The sequence below is a fragment of the Thermobia domestica genome, chromosome 15 (assembly GCF_964235325.1).
Source record: "Thermobia domestica chromosome 15, izTheDome1.hap1.1, whole genome shotgun sequence".
In the NCBI taxonomy this organism is placed as follows: domain Eukaryota; kingdom Metazoa; phylum Arthropoda; class Insecta; order Zygentoma; family Lepismatidae; genus Thermobia; species Thermobia domestica.
Window position 1 is genome coordinate 103,067,784 of NC_137468.1, and position 18,645 is coordinate 103,086,428.

The following is an 18,645-nucleotide window of genomic DNA, read 5'->3' on the forward strand; positions in this document are numbered from 1 at the left end:
TGGTAGAACTGAGGGGATGGGGAAGGGGTATAAAAATAAATAAGACTTAATAACTCCTGAACCACTTGACCGATCTTCATCAAATTTTCAACTTAGATGTGGTTTAGGCCTGGGATCGTTTTAATGATTTAAATTTGACGGAGCAATGTAGGGTAGCAGAAGGAGGGGGAGATATATAAAAATCAATTTATATAAGACTGAAAGTCACTATTTTTGTAACTTAATAACGCTTGAACTATCCGACCAATCTCAATCAAATTTTTCAAAATACATGAGGTTTGGATCTGGAAATAATTTTATAATTTCACTTTAACGGTAGATCCTAGCGGAGGGGCAAGGAAGGGGGACGTATAAATAAAAACTAATAAAACCTAATAACTTTTGAACCACTCAACCAATCTCTATCTAATTTTCAACATATATGAGGGTTGGGCCTTGGGTGTTTTCTATCGTTTCACTTTCACGAGCGAACCTAGAGGTGAGGGAGGGGAGAGATATATGTTTAAAAAAATTAAAATTAAAATGACTGCCTTTGTGACTTCATCACTCTTGAACCACCCGACCGATCTCAATCAAATTTTCAACATACACGAGTTTAGGGGCAGTGATTACTTTAGGCTATTCTGCTTGACGATGTAAAGTAGGGGAGGGGGGAAAGAGAAATTTAAAAATGATCAAAAATGACCGATATGGTGTAGAATCCATAGTTTTCGGGGTCGAAGAGAGAAACAGTGACACTTCTGATGGTGTTTCAATCCATGTTCAGCCCTGATGGTTGGGAGGGGGAGGGTACAACGTTGGGGAGGGAATAAACATTTAAAAATGATCGAAAATGACTAATATTAGTGTCGAATCCATCATTTTAGGAGTAGCTGAGATTAACAGTGACAATTCTGATGCCGTGTGCCGCAGCACAGAGGAGAGGGAGGGGGAGCTTTATATAATAATAATAATAATCGAAAAGGGCCAATATTAGTGTCTAATCCATAGTTTTCGGGATTATTCAGATGAACAGTGACATTTCCGATCCAGTTTAAATCCAAAATCAGCCCTGCCACTTGAGGGAGGGGGAGAAAGAAATATATATAAAAATGATCGAAAATGGCCACTATCGGTGTCGAATTTTTAGTTTTTTGAGTCGCTTAGATGGACAGTGACACTTTCGACCCCGTTTAAATTCAAATTTAACCCCGCAACTTGGGGGAAGGGGAGGTAGAGATATTTAAAAATGATCGAAAATGACCGATATTAGTGCTAAATCCACATTGTTTGGGGTCCCTGAGATGAACGGTGACACTTCCAAAGCCATGGCCCCCAATATGGGGGAGGGGAATATATATATATAAAAATGATCGAAAAAGACCTATATTAGTTTCGAATACATGGTTTTCGGGTTCGCGGAGATGATTGATGATCTTCCCAGTGCTGCTTAAATCGATGCCATTAAAAACGAAAACAGTATATTTCACGGATACTAAACACATGAGATACGGATTTGTATATTTAAATTTTCATTTCAACCCAGCGAAGCGGGTAATATATGCTAATTCCTTAATAAAAGTAAACCATGCATTCGTTTTCAAAATGTGTAAAGCACATTTTAAAATCGAATATATTTATTTGAAAACTACACCATTTTTTATTGACGGAGTTGATTTGATCCGTAATCCGGCTGCTGTCGGTATTCTCTGGCTCTGGCGATCAATATGTTGAATTGCGTGGGAGTCGTACATAGCACACAGCACAGAAGGCCGGATGATGGCCTTATGTGCAGCAGGTGTTTCCTTAGTTCTCAATCAGTAGGTGTGATAAATACATTTTATTGGTAAGTATTAAGAACATGTATTTTTCATATTTGTTTCCAGTAAACAAAACATTAATATAAAATCAAATTAAAGGAAAATTCCAATATCTACTAGAAAACAAAAGGCAACAAGTGGTACCATATGGTTCAGAATCAGTAAACAGTGCTTTTATAGCTTACCTAGTTAGGTTGATAATTCGTTATTTAACTTGTTTATGAAGCACAAAATATAAGGATATATTCAAAGATTATGCCCATTTGTTGTTTGTTCATTACTGGCATTGCTAATCAAAGCAAGTGATTAATTAGAATGAATTAATTACAGTGAATTTCCGAAATTGGAATTGCAGCTTCTGCCGGTATGCGACACTCATACTAAAATTGTCGATTTAATTTCGTAACCTTATAAATACTTACGACATATTTATTTTTAAAATCTTAATGATACCTTTATGTAAGTAGGCAATCAATAGCATTGAATTTCGCAATAATCACGGAATGACACAAACTGAGTACAGTCTGCGAAAGAATATTCTAAATCTAAACTGCATTCTACACACATAAGAAATTAAAACAAAACTCGCCTTATATTTGCCGTGTACTCAGTATTTTAGGGAGGGAAATACAAAACATTACAATAATCATGGGATGACACAAGCTAAATACTTTACTACTCATGTAAGTAATCCACAGCCAATGATACCATAAATGTTAGTTATATTTAATTAATAGTATTTTCATTGCATGTAATTGATTTCAGAGTTATACTCAAGAATTTCATAAGAAGAGTCAGTTATAGTTATTCCAAGTGAATAATGTATTAACTTGCAAACTGGTACATAAAAAGTTAAAATAATAAAAATTCACTTTATAATCATTGTATAGTCGATGGTTTTAAAACAACACCATACATCATACTGTTTATGGGAGAGCACAAGTTGAAGACTTAAAATATTTGATACTAGTTGGTATTTGATACTAGTTGATACCAAAATATTTGATACTAGTCAATAGTTGTGAAAAAGTAACACTAATTACCGCAAATAATTATAGGACGACTCAAGCCGAATACCGGCATTTATTTCGAAGTTGATCATCCGCTTGGTTTTCGACAAAAAGCTTAATAACAGCTACGAAAATTTAAAAAAATAATAAATTTTTAGGACCGTTTTAAAAGGGTATAATAGGATAGGGTAGGGTAGAGTACAGCAAGGTAGGGATAAGTAGGGTAGGGTCAGAGATGGCGTGGGTCAATGAAAACTTGACCCAGGACCCACTGACCCACCACACAACATGACCCACTCTGACCCATCATGACCCACCACCCACTGTGACCCACCACTCACCATGAGCCACTCTCATCCATTGTGACCTACTCTCACTCACCAAACTCCATCATCAACTCTGACACATCATCCACGGCTTCTTCTCTACTGACTAAAGAGTTTACACTTGTAATAAAACAAGACTGTGAAATTGTCACTAATCAGAGTTTGACCGGAATTTCTACGGTCAATCGCTCAAGCACCACTTTGTTACAATAACGGTAAGCACTTCGAGGTAGGAGGAAATTAGTGTGTGCCTAAAATATACTTGTACTAAGAGAGTATTCTTGCAAGTGTTAATTTCTCAAGGCATTCCAAAAGAAATTTCTATTCGCAGGAAAATACCCCTGTACAATATGGAAAAGGTTATGATTTCTCAGTTCACAGTAGTTTTCTCACAAAAGACTTGAAAAATCAGTTTTTCATAGCGTATAAAGGTGTTCGGGTATCCTCTGTGAGAGCACCTCCATAAAGTATGCTCATAATTGTAATTTGTGTAATCACTAAAACACCACGTTAAATTTAAGTTACAAATATGCATAATTGCAATTATTATGAATATTTATTCAAAGTAGTTTACCTTCTAGTTTATAAAAAGCAAAAAAGAGACTTATTAGAAATTAGGTACAAAGTCGAATAACGTAAATAAGCCATTAATAATACAAGTATACTGTACATTTTCCATAACTCGTAATTTGCCAACTTAAAACAAATCTGATATCGGGTTTATTTCCTGTTGGCCTCCAGAACTTTTTTGTGGTAAATCATCCGCAGCGGAATGATGTTCATCCTTCAGCCAAGAAATAACTAGCTCGTCTACTTTGAGCTTGTCTAGCGATGGGCCATTAACATTGATGAACAACAAGTTAGACAATGTTTGAGCAGTTAGTCTATTTCTAATATCAGTCATCTGTAAATTCATAAGGGGAAATCCCTGTTCGCACTCTGTCGTGGAAATTGATAATACTTTACCCGACATAGAATTTTCTGCAATTCCTCATCGACAATCTGCTTGTTAGACTTAAGTCTGATAACGATTTTTCTCGGTCAGTTTTGAAATACTCAGCAAAAAGTATCACCTCTCTATCACCATGCAACATCTTTTCCATATCGACCATGTCAGTTGGCAATGCCAACTCATGGAAAACAGAAACTTCATCTACCACACCTTCAATAGGGAATCTTGTGAATAGATTATCAATTAAAGCCTGATAAACTGATGATTTCTTACTTGTTTATAAATTTCATTTTTGTAATTACAAATGAAGGTTTGATGTTATCACCAAGTTCCCTCTCCCCTAGAAAGCAAAAGGGAACGTGGTTCTGGGGAAGTGTTCAGAGGTGAACGGGAATTTCCCTTCTTTTTCCCCTTCAATTACCACACTGCTGTTTGTCATGGGCCAAATTACGATGAATTTCAATTAAATTATCATATTCCTTGTTGAATTATCGATACTTTTCAGTGGAAAAAAAGGATGAAATTTGAAAGTCTCAAATCAAGGTAAGTAGACCAACGTAAAGGAGAGAGAAAAAAAAAGCGTAAAATTTTTCATATAATTATGCATACAATCCAAACTTAAAATTTCCGTGTAATTAAGCAGTACAAATTTTATGCCTATTTTTCTCACAACTTTATGGGTTGATTGTCCTCTGCTATAAGCGCTCCATATAATAAACATAAGCTTCAGCAATTATTAGGGATGCGTTCGAGTCGAGTCTAGACAGAATTTTCCTGACAAAATTCGAGTCGAGACACAGCTCTTCCAATAGAAAAATATATATTTTTCGAGTTGAGACATCACTTTTGCAGCACATTTTCAAGACGAGACAGTCTCAAATCTTGTCTCGTGCGCATCCCTAGCAATTATTATAGTAGAAAGCAATGGATATATGAAGCGAAGCACTGTATTTTTTGTTTCTGATTTTTTCTTAACTAATACCGATCGTTTTCGATCATTTTACAAACCAACTTACTACCAATTTTTCACACATAGGAAGCCCCCCCCCCAAAAAAAGGAGAATTTTAAAAAAAATGCTAGGATACATTCTGTTTATTTTCAATAAAGAGTTAACGCACTGAATTTCAGCTGCGTAAGTTTAACGGCTTGCGAGATACTCATTTTTTTTCCCCAAAAAATTCGGGTCCTCACTACCTCCTTAGAATATGTACCTAGGTATTATAATGAAACCAATATAACATCCCAGTTTGGATTAAGGCCTAACTATATACCAAAAGTCACTTCATTTGACTTTGCAATTTGGCCATGATGATCAGGCATACACAGTTGCATTCAATTTTTTATATAATAATTTATATATTACAGTGATTCAAAAGTGATGCATAGTTCCAAAAGTATGTTTCTCTCGTATATGGACTTCGAAGTGGTTATTATTCCACGAAAGTTTAAAAGTCCAAATCTAAGATTGAAGAACTCCTTGGCAGTACCTGAATGGCGAACAAAAACAACAAAACAGAAAGGAACAAACTCGAAAAAGTTTTAAAATTGCTTTCCTTTCACTTCAACTAAAACAAAACGACACGTCATAACCGAAAAAGGGAAATAGTTTCTTTTTAATAGCCTGTATTTTGTATAAAGAATTATATATTTTAGATATTATATTTGAGATGAGAGGAAAATAAATTTCATAATTGTTGTTGTTTAACCGTAGTTTGCTTCCTGTTGGTTGGATTTCTTCGTAAGGTGAATATTTCTCAAAAGTGACTTTTAATTTCCAATTTGTTTCCGAAATCTGACATTAAACAACAAGTTGACATATTAAGGAAATATCTCTTGTTTGTGTGAAGCATGAATGGATGTATCGTTTTGATTTTTAACTTTTTGTTTCTGTTTAGTTCTATTGCGGATGCTGAAGTTCTTTTATTGTATTTTCTCTACCTTTCGGAGAGTTTCATTGCTGTTTCAATCCTTTTATTATACTGTTTATGAATGATATTGATTCATTGTTTATTATATATTATTTTAATTGATGTAAAATTTGTGTACATTCTGATTCAGATCTGACAAAATATTTCCTAAAATTACTCATAATACGTAACAATGCACAACTGTAATTGAGATGAGTGATTATGTGTCCGATTCTAACGCTGGTAAGTTGCACGATTATTAATTCCATAGTCCGTAATTACAAATATCTCAATTTCTTACTATATATATACCACATTGAGTTGACACCTAGTCTTCCGTTCCGAGCGCTGCTGTCGACTAAAGGAATTTCATACTCCCTTTCGCTAAGGCTCTCTCGCTTAGCAACTGAACCCTTATTGGTTCAACGTGTGGGTGTGTCGAGGGTGAGCTTTAGTTCGCATTTTTGCCACGGCTCAAGACATTTTGGCAGCACTCTAGCAAAGAAGGAATATTATATTTCAACTTTAAGCAACTATTGATAATTCATTATTGGAAATCTTAATAAAACATGATAATAATAATAATAATAATAATAATAATAATAATAATAATAATAATAATAATAATAATAATAATGAGTTTCTAGAAATTTCCTCTAAATACCGAACAGGGGTTTCTGTCGATCAATTCCTCTTTATTCCACATGAGAAAAATTAGTTTCTGTATCTCGTTCTATATACTTATTGTCTGCTTGTTATGTATATATTATTAATATTAATATACACGCGACGTTTATAACCTCTCCTGAATTTGTTTGTGCCTTTATATATGTGCCGAATATTTTTATCTTTACATAATATTCAAGTTTAATAACTTTAGCTTTCAAAAAATCACGCTTGGTACCAAGGAAATTTTGTGCAGTTTTGTCGTTCGGATTTTGTGACTAATTCAGTTTTGCCTGTCTTTCTTTTCTACTAGTTAAGTGTCTAACTGTATCCTCAATAATAGTGAACTCCAAACAGGGATGTTATTTAGGGAGGATAGGCAGTGGTGCGCACCCCCCTCAATTGTCTATCCGTAGGTGTTCTTCCATGAAAAAAAATCTTTTCGATTAATTTTTACAACCCCTCAAACATATTTATATAGATTTTTACCCCCACCCAAATATTTCAATGACGCAGTTTGCGTCATAGCCCCCCTTGTGGGCACCCCTGGGATAGGGGCAATTGCTCCCTTGAGTTTGAGAAACATATGCTTTCTAATAAATTGTATACTAATATGCTAATAAAAGAACATGAAAGTCTTATGTCGGTAGACAACCTTGCCCCTTCCCTGGCAAAAATTGAAATTACGCTACTTATCAGCGGCGCAGCGAGCATTACAAGATTGGGGGGAGGGATGAAGCTTGAAATTGCCAAGTCTTGATACAAAAAAAAAATGCCAAGTCTTGATAAATAATTGACAAGAGTTTCGAAAATTTTAATCACACTTTTACCAACCCTGTGGAAAACTATTACAGCAGCCTTATTTTCATATTCATCTCATTATATGCCCCGTCTGAGATACGAATACGAACAGCCGTTGTTCCGCTTTTGAGTCCAATCTTACACCTCAACTCAGGATCATTATCATCACTCACGATGCACAACTGATAATTTGACAACTTATGGCTAGGTTAGGTAATCTCCCGCAGCCAATCCTCACGAGGACCTCTAAAACTACAATCTGCTGCAGAAATGCATTAAAAAACGTAGAATAAGGTAGGCTATATTTACTGATTGTGATATAGAGACATATAATTTACGTAAACATTCAATTGAGGGGTTCAGTGAGAGACCAGGCTAACCTGCACACAAATACCGTCTTAGCTCATCTACTTTATATTTTAAGGACGTTTGGTAAAACGCCGGATCTTGTTGAGTAGGGTGCGGAAAAACGCTCTGACAGAGAATGGGGAGAAAGCCTGAGAGAATATCTTTGTAGAATGATTTTCTACCAAAATGAATAATGGACGTGGTTAGAAAAGAGAGAAATACGCTATAATACATATTTTAATGTATTAGAGTTTATTGTACATTAAATCCATTATTTATTATCGAATTGAAATAGTGAAATTTATTATGAAAAGCAGCGTGCGAAATCTTTGGGGAACGGGAGAATCCCCTATTAAATATTTTTTGAACAAAATTCATCCCACTAAATCCTTGCTGGGGGATAATACAGTGAAATAATGTCAGAAGTTTGCAAAATAATTCCTCCCACTTCGATTTTATGATTTCGCACTCTGATGAAATGTATTAAATACCGGCAGGAAAAAATACTAATATATAACCTCCCTTTTATGCGCCCCTCCAACCATGCCTCGTTTGCCCCCCCCCCCCCCGTAGTTACGCAATGCCCTGTAAGCCCTGTGAGCTACTAAGTAAAATACAATGGTTACGCAATGCTTTGACTTACAAATACTATAAAGAAAAGAAGAATTGCAATTTTTGTTTAACTTTCCGAAAGAAGCAACTACGGGATTAAAAATAATTTAGGAAAGGCAACACATTTGTATGAAAATGAAGTGAAACACACACCGGTCTATGCTTTCACACAGCAGACGTATTGTTTGGCCCCCAAAAGTGTGACTTTTGAAATCTTGCACTTAGGTTCGAAAATTTTCAAAATTAAACCCTGGTTTTCCTTGATTTGAGCACTTTTAATTACTTTTTTTTTCCTTCCATTTTATACATGTGTACATGCATTTTTCTCCCGAATTTTCGCCCCCTTGCATCAGCGCCCAGTGCTGTTGTCCCGCTTCCCCCATGGTACAACACTGTTTGACTCATCCCTTGTAACTTTTCCCCCACCGAACAACATCCTCGGAAACCTACTGTGATACCATTCCCAAAATACATTTTGTTCAGTTCTCCCTACTCGAAAAGCCCTCTGCAAAACAGAACTGAAATAAGCTATTGTTGTCTGTATTAATATGATCACCTTTTGTTTCAAAGCAAAAGATCTATTTACATACAAAGCAGACACGGTTACACAATATGTTCTCTGTGGTATCAAAATCTACTTCCCTATGACATTTTACTATTAGAAAAAAATTTAAATTTGTACATAGTAAAAAGTACGTACTATATACATAGTAAAAAGTTTATACTGACCAGTCACTGACTTGTTCTTATTTTATTAATTCTCATTATTCTCTTATTAATCTCCACAATCTGCTTATTGTCTTGTATACGCTCTTGTATCAAATGATTTTGAGTCCAATACTATACCTGCCACCGAAACGCTTCTTCTGTCTGTCTTTGTTTTAATTTTGCACACCACCTCTATTCTCCTTTTGTCAGTGGTACAATTCCCGATTTTCATTAAAGATTCTTCGAAATATTTAGGGATATGAAATGAGCAAAAGTAAAGTGTGATCACTTGCAACAAGTAAAGAAGCTTCAAACGAATATATCAATTTATTTCAAGATAGGAAACTACATAAAGTTTATGCCAAGTCTATAAAAGAACTGATAATAATTTACAGCATGTAAGAAAATGTTACACCAATTAACCCTTTAATTTGCCAGCATTGATTGCATTACCATTAAAATATTTAGTTTCCTTTTATGGTTGAACCATGTCTTCCTGGTCATAATTTCGTAATTTTTAAAGTATTTTTGTACTTTGGTTACAAAATACAGGATGTTTATTTCAAAGCAATATTTGCCGTAAAATAGATCTTATGTGTTGCTACTGAGCAGCATTGCCTTATTATGGTCAAATATCATAAGAATATTTTCAGTAATTAGCAGCATTTTCGTTGAAATATCTTCCAACAGAACAAGAAACCACAAATAAAAAAAACTTTCGCGGAACGTAGGAAATAAAGCTTCTACAATACGAAATTTGACTGTCCCGTGTTGATGAAGATCAGAAATATCTAAACAAGGGACCCCAAATCATGTATATTAATATTGTATGAAAACAATAATGCCGATTAAATGATCACTGAAGTTATAATTCGCGCGGATAACGCAATAGAATGCGATGTTGCTTGAGAGCAACAGTGCCAAATAAAAGGTTAAGTCAATTGAACAAAACGAAAACCTTCAAATTACCAAACAGGTATTTCAATTTGGCAACTTGTTAAGAAATTGGTAACTTTGGGGGGAGCTCCCCCATTACCCCCCTTAACGATGCCCCTGCTACTTATTCCAACATTTCAAAAACAGAGAATATATTCGGCACTTCAATCGGAATATATATTCGGAATCTGGTATTCCCCCTCTTTAAATTAAACATCTCTGTTACAGATCCTGATTATTTCCGTTTTCAACTATAGTCTCTCTCTTTTGAGGTATTGATCGCTATCACAGTCAGCTCCTCTAAACGACTGAATATTAAGTAAGCGACTCTGTCTTCTTCTGTCTGCTAAAACATGATCAATTCAATTGTGTGTCTTTCCATCGGGTGAGATCCAAATATATTTATGAATGTTACGATGCGCGAATTTTGTACCCTTCACGGTAAGGGTTCTGGATATTATCATGTTTGAGAGTCTAACGTTGTTGTCATTACTTTCTCTATGTACACTTTCGTTTCCTGTAATCGATTTCTCGGTCTAGACTACTCCCTTTCCTTCACATGTAATTCCTTGTCTCCTAGCAGATCCTATATTTCTCTAACTCACTCATTACGGATTTTCATGCACCTACCTTATAAAGATTTCTTATATTCCATATTCCAAATCTAAAGTCCATCTTACTTGGCTAAGGTCGTGTCAAGTTATTAACCCTGGTCCGAGGCTTCTGTGAACGTTTCTGAACAAATCTCTCTCTCTCTCTCTCTCTCTCTTTTTTTTTTTTTTTTTTTTTTCTCTACAGGCTGAAGCCTCACGCCAAACGCCCAAGCTGGAGGTCTACCCCTTGGCCACTATCCGCGAGTGCTTAATATATTCGCAGCTAATCTCTATACAGTGGTGCTATTCCAATTTTTTAACAATCTGTTCTGTATACATACAAGGTAGACAAAATCAAATCTTTTACTGGATACCACAAGCGACAAGTAGGGACCTGCACCGCATCCTAATACAAAGTGGGTGTGACGAAATTAGGTATCACTACGAATATCGTAGAAACGAATTATTCAAGATAGATGACTGTCCAAACTATCGGAAATACCTTAATCCAGCAATAGGTCGACAATGTTGTTGATAATGGTATGTATGCGTTTCAAATATTTAGACTAAGTATAATGCAGTAAGTTGCGTGTAAAGTCCGGGAAGGGCATCGCGAACACAGGAATTGTGGCGGATGGCGTGTATTGCTTGTGAAGAGCATTGAACAGGCTATGACAAACGTCCGCCTGGCCCCCTATGATAAGAAATCGAATACTAGTGATTGGATTCGAAATAGGCGCATTCCATGTGTGCAGTGAGTGGAGTGATGTGGTGAGTGGAGGGTACTGAATACTGAATACTGAATACAAGAAATACACTTGTGGATCGTTTTATTGAATTCAAACATTCAAATTGGGGGCCGCGGTGGCTCAGTGGTAGAGCGTTCACCTCTGGTGCTAGGGGTCTCGGGTTCAAACCCTGCTCCCGCCAAGTGAACTTTGTGGTGGACAAACACCGTGTGCGTGGGTTTTCTCGGGGTTCTCCCGTTTCCTCCCACTTTCTTCATTCCACCATTTCATTCATCTCTCATCTTCACCGTCTCCTTTAGCCTAACCGGCATAACCGTGGGACGTAAAACTCAAAAATTTCATTTTCATTTCATCTCGCGAACATTGTGGAAAGGAATCGGTATGGCGGTAGTGACGTACTGGTCTGGGCAAGCATTATGATGAATGGTCGTACTGACCTGCACATCTTCGATACAGGATCCATCAATGGCCAGAGATACAGATACAAGGTTCTGCATGCCCATATGCCAACACTCTATCACATTATTATTATTTTGCAAGCGAGAGAATTTGGGTTGTCTACTAAAGTCGACATATGGTATAGTTAAATATTGAAATACAAAAATGTAACTTCAGTTTTCATTTTCCATTTCGACCACTGTATATAAACTAAAGTATAATCGATTTGCTACATTGGTTGTGGCCATATCCAACCAATGATGATCTCATGGGTTAACCCGGGGAAAATCCCTGACTCTCTTGCCACAAAATTCCCTTTCTCAGAGGAATTTTCCCGATCCTGCTCTGCTTACAATACTTTCTCAGTGTTACTTTCACCCCACCTTTATTAAAAATTCTCCCTGGGGAAAATTCCTGAAGTCATCAATGAATATTTGGCTTTTGCTCTTAATGATTGCTAATCCTGCTACGGAAACATCATGATTACAAAACACCAGGTGAAAACATTCTTTTCCGCCTATTCATTTATTTTACACGTTATTGCATTACACGAGTATTGCCATGGTAATCATTTTAAGGGTATCTGGTAATCGTTTCGGACATCTTGATTGGCTAATTTTCAGTTTCAGCGTTCTTCATTGGCCACTCACTCTTGGATAGAAAAGTGTTGACATTACTCGCATAATTTCCATTTACTCTGGATTTTATTTCTTGTCCTGCCACCTAGTGAGAGTTACTTCAACAAAATGTGAAAGTTAGCAGACCGAAAAGGTGAACAATGTGATAAGATTATCAAGAGTTGACTTCGTTTGTTTAGTCTTGTTCAGTCATTGCCTGACCGATAGTGAACCGAAAGCGTTAAGAGTATTATGACTTATTCGTAGAAGTAGCCCGATAGTGTTATCAGTGCTGAACATACAATACATGAAGAATTGAAACAAGCAGCCGATGCTGTTCTGGGTGTATTCAAACTACAGCTGGTACGTATGTTTAGCTGCATCAGCTGTTTTATAGCATAGTGCAAGGATGAGTTAAATCAGAACCTTACAAAAAAAAAAAAAAAAAAAAAGTTTTAAAGAGTTACTAAAATTAGTGGAGATTTTTATGACATTTAGTTAACGAAATTCACAGTGAGAACGGTGGTAAAATGGGATTAACTTTATTTCAGTTTTCTAGCAAATATTAATCAAGACTAGTTAAATGCTTTTGAATGTTAACCGGTATTTGAGTTATATTAGCATATTGAGTTATGTGTAAATGAAAGTATGGGTATTAGAGCACATACAATACAATTTGTACTAATGTGTAGTAGTCTGTACACAATTTGTACTAATGTGTGATTACATTCACGTATATTCGTATAAAGTAACACTATATGCAAAAACACGGTAATTGTTTTTAAACTTAAAATGTTTATGGATTAAAGCTGTTTCCGTCCATCATAAAAATAATTTTACGGCTGAAAAAAGTAAGCATATAAAAGAGGATTGTCTAGGATATGCACAATGTAGAAAACCAGTATTTTATGTTACTAGGATAGTGCAAACTATTACAAAGGCTATATATACTACAGTTAAAATGGGTGAGTGCGATATAAAGTGTTTGTTGCACTATCCTCGTTTATGCAGATCCTCTCCGTTGATAACGCGCCTGTTCCTTATGGGCTCATCTTCGCGCGGACTTCTGCGCTGCGCTCCTACCTTGAGTCATTTGGACAGCATTCTCGTTGTCAGCAACCATCTAGCACAAGTTGGTTTGTGCTTTTGCACTATCCTTGGTTATGACCGTACTTTCCGTCGCTGACTCTCCTTCTCCTAACGGTCGCATTCCCCCATTGTTATATTCCTTTGCTGAGCGAAATGTAAGTTTTACGGTGAAAATATAATAAGCTACTTGTATAGAAGGACAATTGTCTTGTAATTGATTTTATACTGGGTAATAGTTAAGAACAGCTACTTCTCATCTCCCGCGCACGAGGATACATCTTACTGTTACACTACCTAAACACCCTAAGTACAAGGGCAAGAACTCAGTCTATTACCTACTTTTTAACATCCTAGATAGTCAATGAATAATTCCTGAAAGTATGGCGTTTCTCGTCCTTCCCTAAATGGGAAGTACGGCTCCTTAACTATAACCTCACTTTATTGTGGGAAAATTTGAGTGAAATATATTTAATTCACAAAGCAGTACCGAGGAACTTACGGTCATAGCTGCTGGTCTTGTGACTGGCGCGCACTGTTTGTTACATGGGACTCCGGGTTCGAGGGTGAGAGAGATTGAAATTTGAATACACTGCGGTGGTTAAGATTCCATCTTATTCTGTAAGTCTACGCCTCATACAGCATCGCTGCTGAAAAGGATGCATTCCAATATTACAATTGGACAAATTAGGATAAGAGCTTCTAGTTCAAAATAGAAGGCTCCTTGTCTTTAAGGTGATGAAATAGAAATAACATAAGTAGTGTAAACATCATTCTCATGTATTCTTCTGTAAGAGAACTACTATATTTGCACATATAAGCTCTTTAAGACTTTGTATGCACTTCAAAGGATTTAAGTTAGTGACTTGAGATAACACCTGCACCACTCTGCTTTCCGTGCTCAAATTCTTTGTGGTAGGCCTAGTTATTGTCTTCTTTGTCTCAGGTGTCCACATCTCTCATATGTTGTGATGCGGATTTCGTCTAACTATCCTAGTGAGAGTGAAGAATTATTAATTTTTTTTTTTAATATTAGGCGTCTACTTTATGAAAAGACATATGTAGTCGTTGCTCTTATGGGCCACATTGTTAATCTGTATGTAGGGTTGCAAGGTGAAAAAATCTAGGTGCGCTGGCGGAATGAAACCTCTGACTGCATTACGAAACTTTTTTTTTTTAAATCAATTTTTTTATTATTTTGTTCTGGCACTTAGATGCTTAATCTGCAGAACATGATTATATGAGTGCATTAACAATGTAATCCATTGTGGTGGAGCATAGTGCATGCTAGAACAGTATGTACATTTCTGCAGTGAAGGGTAATTGCTTTCATAGTCTTCGCTCTAAACGGCAGTGACATCAAATTTCACGCGCTCATGCACCTCCTAATTCTTATTCTCTGTGCTACATGTCTTTTCTGATTAGAGTTGAAGAAAAGAAAACTTTTTTTTTTTGGGGGGGGGGGCAATAAAAATTATATAACGTTCACTCAGCGTTAGATGTCATCCGTCGGTTTGCTTTGTTAAACTTATTCTCGAATAGCGTGATCTGATATTCAATAATCTATTGAAAGTATAGTATTTAATTCCGAAATCTCATTTCTTTTATTTTTTATTTTATTTATTTATTTTTTTTTTAAAAAAAGCATGGAAGAAAGACGAAAAGTCATCTCATTATCTTATAAATACTTGATTGGTGTTTCGACATAGTGATTGAGTCTCAGGACGATACGTTCCCAACAGTGTAAATCGAACGGCGTGGTATAATAATTATGATTCTTGCTTCACAATCGGGAGTACCCGGATTAGAATCCGGTGGTCACCCATCCTGATTGAGGTTCTTCTAGTTCAGCAAGCGAATGCCGGGATCATCGTCGTCATCTAGTTATTCTGCCCTTATTGACAGGTCATTTGCCGCGGCTCAGAAGCATCCATGCTCCACATACCTCCGCTAGCCTCTTCGTCTTCATTGTCCAATAATTGTAGCCCCCTTTGCACTCTCTCTCGCTTTCGTGCCACGATAGCCTCTAGCACGTCCATCATGATACAATTTTATAGCCAATGTCCAAACCAGTGTCTCTTCCTCTTCTCAATAATGTCTAAAAGTGTTTTCTCCCTCACATTTCTAGCACCCTCTCATTTGTTTCCCGTTCGACCCAACTAATTCTTTCAATTTTTCTTCACACACACACACGGATTTCGAAAGCTTTCAGTCGTTTTTCGTAACTTTTGCGTAATGTTCATATTTCCACCCCATACAGTACAACATTCAACATGAAGGGTTTTATGAGTCTTTTTTTTTTTCCAACTCTTTATTCAAGGTCCCACAAAACACTGTTCTTCCTCCTAAAGGCTTTTTTCGCCATTTCTATCCTTGCTTTTCATTTCACGTTCTCACTTCATATCATCACTAATAAAACTACCAAGATATCGCAAACTAGTCACCTGTTCTATTTTCTTCCCTCATACTTCTATCTTTGACACGACCCTTCGTTCCAGTCACCATGATTTTTTCTAACATTTATTTTCATCCTATATTCTTCACAGCCCTTCTTAAGTTTTCTAACATCGTATTGATTTTCTTTTCAGATTCTGCAACAAACGCCATATCATCTTGAAATCTTATATATCTAATCATTCTACCTCCTACCGAAAAGCCGTCTTCATCGTGTAGGCTCTTTTTCACTATCTTTTCTAGATAGATATTTAATAATGTTGGCAAGAGGCAACATCTTTATCGAACTCCCCTTCCAATTTTACTCTCCTTAGTCAGTTCCTCCCCTATCTTAACACTTGTTGATTCATATCTAAGTTTCTTATAAGTCTTCGTTCTTTTCATTCCAACCCAATCTTCTTAAGAACTCCCAACAACAATTCACGCGGTCAAAGGCCTTTTCTAGATCCATAAACAACATACACTTCTTTCCCTTTTTTGTAAACCTTTCACATCGCCCTAAATAATCGCATCTCTTGTGCCCTTATCTCTCCTAAACCTGAATTGTTCTTCTTCAACCTTCGGGGCAGAATTCTAGCTGCATGAGATATGAGACTAATAGTTCTATAATCCTCACATCTCTTTGGGTTCGATTTCTTAGCCATCGGTATCATGATCGTCTTCAGGAAGTCTTTTGGCCACTCTCCTGTTTCGTATTTTCATTGCAGAGTCGGAACAATTCTTTCTTGCTCTTGTCTCGCATGTTTTTAATGAATTCCATTAAATTTTAATGAATGAATACCGGGGTGATACCATTAAATTTACACTGACTGAGTTGTTCCCGCTTCCTTTTTCATTATTATTGGTTTAGCTATTAATTATTGAAGCGAGCGTAGCGAAGCTTCTACAATTCGACTCGATCAGCATTGTATCCGGTGGCCACCCATCCATCTGTACAACCGTTTGTTCCACGATAATTCTTGTAAAACTTACGAATTTTAATGAAGATTTCCTTCAACTTGCCGAAATTACCCTATTGTTTGAGGTTGTAATCTGTCAAAGATAAGGGTGTAAAATCCACTCTGTTGTAAATTTGAACATATACATGCAAGTTTATTTTCCAGCATGAACCGTGTTCAAAATATAATGTATAGTTTCTTAGGACATTTTGATCATCACTGATAGCTTAGGGTTAAAATGTGATAAAAATGAAAGAATGATTTCCTCCCCCCCCCCTCAGTTAAAATAATCCCTCGTGGTTCTGTGACTAGCGTGAGATCTGAATTCGATTCCTAGTGGGAGTTCATGTGGTTTGCATCCCACGTTAAGCTGCAGGTCTATGCTTTATATAGTCTCGGTACTGAACGGGGGGCGCGGTGGCTCAGTGGTAGAGCGTTCACCTCTGGTGCTTGGGGTCCCGGGTTCGATCCCAGCCCCCGCCAAGTGAACTTTGTGGTGGACAAACACCGTGCTCGTGGGTTTTCTCGGGGTTCTCCCGTTTCCTCCCACTTTCTTCATTCCACCATTTCACTCATCTCTCATTATCACCGCCTCCTTTAGCCTAACCGGCATAACCGTGGGACGTAAAACTCAAAGATTTCATTTCATTTTCATTTCGGTACTGAACGGGACGCTAAACTTCAGATCAATTAACTTAATTTAAAAATATATTCCAGGATACTTTTTTTTATTTAAAAAAGTATTGGATATTTTGTTGTAATATGTCGTATATTATGTTTAAGGGATCCGAATCATCCTTTCTGCTTGGAGTTAGATTATTGGATTTATCTTTTTTTTTTCTTTTTTTTTTTTTTTAAGGTTCCACTGTAACTTTCCTAAAACTCATGCTATTTTGACAATATTATGTATGTTTTCTTGTAGCCTCCAATTCCTAATATTAAAATCATACAAGAATGAACGGTGAATTTTGCTTCCTTATGTGGAATGGGTTATTCCCTTCTCCAGACTAAGGAAAAATATATGAACCAAGGTATCTTTCAGGAAAAGAAATATATTCATGCATTATGTCGCATATTTTTCGAAGCTTCCCAATCATTCCTGTTATGTAGATGAAATCAGCCGAGAACGAGTGTGACCTTATCTTCCCATACACCATGCGCACGATAATAATAATAATAATAATAAAAAGACACTGTAATAATGTTCATAATACAAAAAAGTCTGTTTTGGTAGAATATGGCGTACTTTTTTCTGACGGTTTTGAGTCGTCTCTGGAGTTAAAATATAAATTCTTTGTATTTTTGTCTTTGTTAGTTTCTTTTATTTGCATAATCTTTCTCGAGTTCTCTCTTCATGTGCCTAAACATACGGGTATCTTTCCGTTTAAATTCTCATATTCTCCCGTATTTGCAATGCTCTTGATTTTAATACATCCCATTTTTGTTAGTCATTCATGTGTTGGGGCCGTGGTAGCTCAGTGGTACAGCGTTCACCTTTGGTACATGGGGTCCCTGGTTCGATCCCAGTTCGCGCCAAGTGAACTTTGTGGTGGACAAACACCGTGTGTGTGGGTTTCCTCAGGGTCTCTCGTTTCCTACCACTTTCTTCATTCCACCATTTCATTCATTTCTCATCACAGTCTCATTTAACCTAGCCGGCATAATCGTTGGATGTAAAACTTAGATTCTTTATTGATATTGTTA

At 36.5% G+C, this 18,645-nt stretch overlaps 1 protein-coding gene across 4 annotated transcripts in view; it reads left to right on the top strand.

Annotated features, from left to right (window-relative positions):
* The window catches only part of LOC145671175 (transmembrane ascorbate-dependent reductase CYB561), a 95,629-nt gene that overhangs the window by 38,350 nt on the left and 38,634 nt on the right, over positions 1–18,645 (top strand). The window contains exon 1 of one of the 4 annotated variants that reach the window (XM_081740019.1): positions 1,721–1,825. The exons of 2 other annotated variants lie outside the window; for them this stretch is intronic. The gene's annotated coding sequence lies outside the window, so the exon portion shown is untranslated. Of the gene's footprint in view, positions 1–1,720; positions 1,826–12,570; positions 12,827–18,645 lie in introns of those variants that run through there. One more of the 4 variants, XM_081740018.1, reaches the window with a different exon arrangement.